This window comes from Carlito syrichta, unplaced genomic scaffold, assembly GCF_000164805.1.
Source record: "Carlito syrichta isolate Samal-C Ts95f unplaced genomic scaffold, Tarsius_syrichta-2.0.1 Scaffold307224, whole genome shotgun sequence".
Taxonomy (NCBI): domain Eukaryota; kingdom Metazoa; phylum Chordata; class Mammalia; order Primates; family Tarsiidae; genus Carlito; species Carlito syrichta.
The window spans coordinates 161244-168968 of NW_007251320.1; positions in this window are offsets into that span (position 1 = coordinate 161244).

A 7725-nucleotide genomic window follows, 5' to 3' on the forward strand; every position below is an offset into this window, starting at 1 on the left:
AAAAAAAAAAAAAAAAAAGGACTGAGCAACACACAAATCCTGTTTGCCCCTTAGTGCTGGAAACTAGTTCAGTCTGGGTGACTTTAAGGATAGCCAGTCCAGACTGTAGTACCAGGGGAAAAGATTAATATTACGTTGAGATTTAGGTGTCTTTTCTCCTAAAGCAATGTAAGGAATTGTTACTAAAATCAGTTTTGGTAAGGTTTTTTTTGTTTTGGTTTGTTTTGTTTTGAGTTGGAGTTTCACTCTGTCACCCAGACTGGAGTCCAGTGGCACACTACTGGCCACCGCAGCCTCACCCTGCTAGGCTCCGGTGATCCTTCCACCTCAGCCTTCCAAGTAGCCAGAAGTACAGGTGCACGCTACCACACCCGGCCAATTATTTATTTATTTTGAGTTGGCGTCTCACTCTGTCGCCCAGACTGGAGTGCAGTTGGCACGCTCCTAGCCACTGCAGCCTCAACCTGCTGGGTTCAGGCGATCCTTCCGCCTCAGCCTTTCAAGTAGGTGGAACTACAGGTGTGCACTACCACACCCGGCTAGTTTTTTACTTATTGTAGAGATGAGGTCTCGCCAAGTTGCCCAGGTGGGTCTTGAACCCGCGGGCTCAGGCAATCCACTTGCCTCGGCCTCCCAAAGTGCTGGGATTACAGGCTGAGCCACCGAGCCCGGCTTGGTAAGGTTTTTGTTTGTTTGTTTGTTTGTTTGAGTTGGAGTCTCACTCTGTCAACACCAAGGATCTTTTATATAGTCCCTTCCCCTTTTTAAGAAGTAGAAATATGAAATAAACTAAAACAGCATTTAAGTTTATTTACTGTGTAGTTGGTAGGCTGTGGCTCACAGGTGTGACCCCTCTGTAGGTCAGCTGCCCCCTCCATGTAGTATAGCATCCCAGTTACCTCTGCTGTCTATCTCATGTAGAGCCGCTTCATGTTACTCCCCTCGCACCGGGCTGAAAATCAGTGTAGATCCTTATTACAAGAGGTAAGGGTGGGATTAAACAGAATAAACACAAATATAAATGTGTTGTGGCAGATGTTTTAAGTTCTGTGAATATATGTATGGGCAGGTACTGTGAGAGAATAGAAGCCTTCCAAGGAGATGACATTGAAGTGAAGCCTGAGGACTGGGGGCAGGATGTTAATGCCTGACCCAAAAGCTCATTTTATTTATTTTGAGTTGGAGTCTCACTCTCACCCAGGCTGAAGTGTAGTGAGATGTTCACAGCCACTGCAGCCTCAACCTACTAAGTTCAGGCCATCCTTCTTCCCCAGCCTTCCAAGTAGCTGGAACTACAGGCATGTGTCACCACGTCCAGCTAATTTTTTTTGTTTATTGTAGAGATGAGGTCTCGTCTTGTTGCCTGGGCTGGTCTTGAACTCGCGAGCTCAGCCAGTCCTCTCACATCAGCCTCCCAAAGTGCTAGGATTATAGGCGTGAGCCACTGTGCCTGGCTTAAAAGCTCATTTTAATTACTGTATAATGTGTTTGGCCTTTACACCATTGGGGTGAGGAAGAGGGATTTTCTTTTTCCTTTTTTTTTTTTTTTACAACTCCTATGTGTGCATAATCACATTTAAATCTTCAGCTACCAAGATGTACAGGATTTACTATAACTAGTAAAGAAGACAATGTCAGTATCATGGGCTTTGAACATACAGAAGGAACACAAAATAAGTAAAATGTTCTGTTCTTAAGATCACGAGAGGGAGGCTGAAGATGGGACATAGGTCCAGAATTATCTACAATCGTGAAATAAATGCTATGTTGATCTTCGTGCTACGAACATTTATTGAACACTTAACTGTACTTCAACTCCTGGCATCAAACGATTCTCCCGCCTCAGCCTCCCAGAGTTCTGGAATTACAGGTGTGAGCCACTGTACCCAGCTATTTTCTAATTATTAAAATCCAGTTAAATATTTCTGACAAAATACTACCTCTGAAATTCCATTTATTATCCCCTAAGGAGGGACATGATAGCTTTTTATTACTTACGCATATACCTACCAGCTGATGGAAGGCAGCATAATGTAGCAGTAAGATGGAAAATGGGGTCTGGACTCAGACTTGTGTTCAAATACCAACCTAGTGCAGAGTGGCCATGTGACTGGCTAAGTTACCCACCCTTCCTGTGCTACAGTTTTCTTATCTGAAAACCTTGAAGGTTTATAATGAGAATGGAAGATTAGTAGATGATGTCCTATTTGTTATAATCATTTTTTTGGTTGTGCTATGGAAAACAGTTTAAGCCTATCCATTCTTTTTGTTTTGTTTTGAGTCAGAGTCTCACTCTGTTGCCCAGGCTGGAGTGCGGTGGCCACCATCACAGCTACCATAGCTTCAACCTGCTGGGCTCAGCCTTCCAAGTATCTGGGACTATAGGTGTTCACCACCATGCCCAGCTAATTTTTTGATTTATTGTAGAGACGAGGTCTCGCCATGTTGCCCCTCAAACACTTGAGCTCAGACAATCCTCTTGCCTTAGCCTCCCAAAGTGCTGGATTACAGGCGTGAGCCACAGCCTGGCTCAAGCATACCAGTTCTCCTAAGCGTTGCTAGCTCTCAGTGCAGTCTTTCCTGTTGTCTAACTGGATGCCAGCGAGGTTCCTTAGCAGCACAGCCTAGCTTCACGTTTTGCAGAGGCATTGTTCAGATGGCCATTTTTCTGCATTGGGGAAGTTGCCTGCATTTTTGGTTGAACACCAAAAATGAGTTGGTTCTATGCTGGCTTTGGCCCTTGTCTTGTGTTGCTATGAAGGGATACCTGAGTATAAAGAATTACCTGGGTAATTTATAAAGAAAAGATGTTTATTTAGCTCACTGTTCTGCAGGCTGTGCATGGCATCAGTATCTGCTCGGCTTCTGCTGAGGGCCTCAGGCTGCTTCCACTCACAGCTGAAGGCAAAGGGGAACAGGTGTGTGCAGAGATCACACAGTGCAAGAGGAAGCAAGAGAAGGAGGTGCCAGGCTTGTTTTAAAACCAGCTCTCACTGGGCACAGTAGCTCACACCTGTAATCCCAGCACTCTGGAAGGTTGGAGAAGGGAGGATGCCTGAGTCCAGGGGTTCAAGACCAGCCTGGTCTCTACCACAAATAATTAGCCTGGTGTGGTGGTACATGCCTGTAGTTCAGCCACTTGGAAGGCTGAGGCAGAAGGATCACCTGAATGCAGCGTGTCACTGCATTCCAGTCTAGGTGACAGAGTGAGACTCCAACTTGAAAATAAAATAAAACCAGCTCTCTCAGAAACTATGTAAGAGCATGGGCCAAGGCAGGAGGACTGTTTAGGCCAGGAGTTAGAGACCAACCTGGGCAACATAGCAAGACGTCTCTACACACACAAAATTAGGCATGGTGGCACACTCCTGTAGTCCTGCTACTCAAGAAGCTGAGGGGAAAGGATCCTCTGAGCCCAGAAGATTGAGGCTGCAGTGAACTATGATCATACCACTATACTCCAGCCTGGGTCAGAGTAAGACCTCAACTCAGAAAAGTAATTTTTGTTTATTTTTTGGTAGAGACAGGGTCTCACTATGCCCAAGCTAGTCTTGAACTGCTGGGTTCAAGTGATCCTCCTGTCTCAGCCTCCTTAAGTGTTGGGATTACAGGTGAAAGCCACCAAGCCCTGTTCAAACAATTTTTTTTTTTTTTTTGAGTTGGAGTCTCACTCTGTCGCCCAGACTGGAGTGCAGTGGCCGCTCCTGACCACCGCAGCCTCGACCTGTTGGGCTCCAGCGATCCTTCCGCCTCAGCCTTCCGAGTAGCCGGAACTACAGGCGCGTACTACCACGCCCAGCAGATTTTGATTTATTGTAGAGATGAGGTCTCACCAAGTTGCCCAGGTGGGTCTCGAACCCGTGAGCTCAGACAGTCCACTCACCTCAGCCTCCCAACACTCACCTCAGCCTCCCAAAGGCGCGGGATTACAGGCTGAACCACCGAGCCCGGAGACCTGCCTGGGCAACTTAGTGAGACCTCATCTCTACAATAAATCAAAATCTGCGGGGCGTGGTAGCACACACCTGTAGTTCCGGCTACTCGTTAGGCTGAGGTGGAAGGATTGCCGGAGCACAGCAGGTCGAGGCTGCGGTGGCCAGGAGTGGCCACTGCACTCCAGACTGGGCGACAGAGTGAGACTCTAACTCAAAAAAAAAAAAAAAAAGGAATCACTGTTGTCCATCCTTTCTAATGTCTAACCTTAGATACTTGTCTATGTGAAGGAATTTGGCTCCAGTGAACAGCAGAACCAGAGCCCTCAATTGATGACAGAGTTTCATCTGTCCTGGAATCAAGAAGGCTAGGGAATAGGTGGGATCACCCTGGTGTGTAGCCAAGGATAAAGGACGTGACTGCCCAGTGGGGGTCCCAAAGCCAGGGTGGTAGTCCATGCTCCTAACAGCCACACCTCTCTCCCCAGGATCCACCACCCTAACAACAAAGAAGCAAGATTTGGGACTGGGACAGACCTTGTCTGCAACCATTAGGTTTTCAGAACCTAGTATAGCACCTGCCACCCCACAGGAGATGAATGAAGCTATGCTGATGGGAGGAGCTGAGAAGCTCGAGGCTCCACAGGGAAGCCAGCACAGTCACTGTGGGGCTGAGTAGCAGGGGTGAGGGTAGGGGCTTTGCTCCCTGTGTGCAATGGCAATTCTTTCACTGAAGACTCATCCCCTTACAACCTAGGGGTTTTTTGCGGGGTGGGGGAATTTATTATTCTTAGGTTTCTAGTGAACATAATTTATTGAGTTGAAAAGGGAATTGCCCATATCCGGGCCAGGATGGTTGGGCACAGCTGTCACAAAATCAGTTTCTCCACTAATAAATGAGTTTATACTAGGTAACTTCAAGATCTCTTCCAGCCCCAAAGTTCTATGATACTAGTTAACTGAAAAGGGGAAGTGTGATATCCATTCAACAAATATTTTTTCTTTTTCTTTCTGATATGTATATTATCTTTTTTTTTTAGAAAGATTTATTTATTTTTTATTTTTGAGAGTTGGAGTCTCACTCTATTACCCAGACTGGAGTGCAGTGGCCACTCCCGGCCACTGCAGCCTCGACCTGCTGGGCTCCGGCGATCCTTCCACCTCAGCCTTTCAAGTAGCTGGAACTACAGGCGTGTGCTACCACGCCTGGCTAATTTTTGATTTATTGTAGAGATGAGGTCTCGCCAAGTTGCCCAGGCGGGTCTCGAATCCGCGGGCTCAGGCAGTTCACTCACCTCGGCCTCCCAAAGTGCTCCCAAAGTACTGGCTGAGCCACCAAGCCGGGCCATGTATATTATCTTATTATCCACCCCTCACCCCCCACATGTAAGCTCCCTTAGAGGGGGAACCTGGTGTGCCTTTATCACAGCTGCAAGGCTACAACTGTTCCTGGAACACAATAGGCACTCAGTAAATGTGCATGCCCTTCCCACCCTGCCACTTGCAGCACTCTGTATTTGCAAGTGGGGTCTGCAAATTGACCATGCAAGCATCAAAAGAGGCTGGGAACTAGTGGGTAGTCAAGTTGGTTGACCTTCCAGTCTCGAGACTTAATGTAACGGGGGTGCTCCTTGACCCCCGCTTGTATGTGAACTGAGAACACTGAACAAAACCACCGTGCGCACTCCTGGCCCCAGCACGGATCTGCACAACAGCCCCTGGAAGTCGGGTCATAGTTTCCCAGCCCCGGGTCGCACGCCCTGTGTCCACAGTCCTCCCCTCACCACGTATTTTTCTCCGTGCTCTACCACTCGCCTCAGCCTGACTTCCTCAAGAGGGCGACTTCTGAGGCTGTTTGACCGCATGTGTCCCTTGGAATCTTCTCATGGGACCAGCCTCTACCGCACCGCCCCCACTTCCTCCTCCTCTGGCAGGGAAACGTCAGTTGACGAACAAACATCTACCGAGCGCCTACCACAGTCAGGCACCTGGCAGCTCCCACCTCCCTCAGTCCTAACCCAAGACCCCAACACCCTCCTCAACAAAAATTTATTCCTTTGACTGTGTGCTAAAAGCAATAGATACAAAAGAAGGCATTCAGCCCCTAGGGAGTACAAAGTCAAATGAGAAAATAAACACTAAGTCCTTAGAGTGCTGTGTAAGGTCTTTAGAATAGCATACATTTTCTTTAATTCTATTTTTTATTAAGCTTCCATCCTAAAATTAATTCATTTTGCTCCTCGGTTAGAGTTTAATTTTTTCTTTTTCTTTTTTTCTTGGAGTCTGAGTCTTACTCTGTTGCCTAGGCTGGAGTGCAGTGGCATGCTCACGGCCACCGCAGCCTCGACCTGCTGGCTTCAGACAATCTTTCCGCCTCAGCCTTCAAGTAGCTGGAACTACAGGTGTGTGCAACCTCACTTGGCTAATTTTTCTTGATTTATTGTAGAGACGAGTGTCACCAAGTTGCCCAGGCTGGTCTCAAACCCGCCCCCTGGGCTCAGGCAGTTCTCTGGCCTTAACCTCCCAAAGTGCTGGGATTACAGGAGTAAGGCAGTGTGCCCAGCCTATTCTAAACACTTTACAGTTCAACTTAACAATTCTGTTAGATGGGTTCTATTATTTCCGGTCTTCAGCTAAAGAAACAGACATAAAAAGGTTAAATAATTTGCCAGTAAGAGACAGCAAACGATCTGGCTTCAGGGTCTATGTTCAATCACAAAGCAATTCACTGGGGCATTATTGATGGAAGATTCAGAGGGGCATGTAGGAGGGCTCGCAGACTTTTGCTATAAGTTCCTGGTAGTCTTGTGACATTAAATGGGTTTTGATCACATTTTCTTGTGGCTTTGGTAAGGTCCCCATCAGTTTAACAGGTAGCATAGCCGGGAGAAACCTACTTACTTGGAGTCCACGGGCACCTGAGTGCAAATTCCAGGCTTTTTATCACTTAACCGACAAATTTGATCAAGTCTAAGCCTCATTTATATCCCAGGAGTAACTACCCGCTTCCTTGAAAGGTCATGAGGATTAAAATATTAAGTTGAGACATATGAACCTGCTGTTTTTGGAGGACAAAGACAGTCTAACAGATCGGTGGGAGGGGGGGAATAGTAAGGATTCCTTTGTGCTTCTGGTTTTTCAAAAAGCTCAGTCCTAAATCCTTTTCTGTCCAAGGCATAGCGCAGCCCAACGGTCTGGGTGGCCCTGGGTGCTCAGAGGTTGCACACTGTTGACCTACCCTGTGAAGGTCAATAAGTTAGCCAAGGGCCAGCCTCCAGAGATTTGGCAGTTCCTGCTAGTATCTGGAGCTTCTTTCCAGCCAGCCACAAGCACATCCCTTGGGGCCCAGGGAAGTCAAGAGCCTTGACACATACCCGCCACACACAGACTCGGAATGCACTTTCCACCTTCCTTTCCAGTGCCAATTGACCTTAGTCAATGGCAAAGGACGGTAGTGACATCGGTTCCATTTTAAAAATTGGAAACTGAGGCCTAGAGAGGGTCAGGCTTGCTTCTAATTGTGTCACCTCCACAGGTCTCTGAACCTCTCTGGCCCATTTTTTTTTTCTGGAGAAGTTCTCTGATCTCTCAGCTCAAACCTAGTCTGTCCTCAGGCACTTCGGGCTGTGGCAGTACGACCCCCGGGGAGACACTGCAAGGAGCCGCAGAGTGCGTGCGCCCAGGACTCAACATGGTGGGAGCCCGGCCGAGCACACTCGTGGGCCCACAACAATATCAATACAATACTTAATTTCGATGGAGCCCGACCACCACCAGGTTCGGACCGACTACA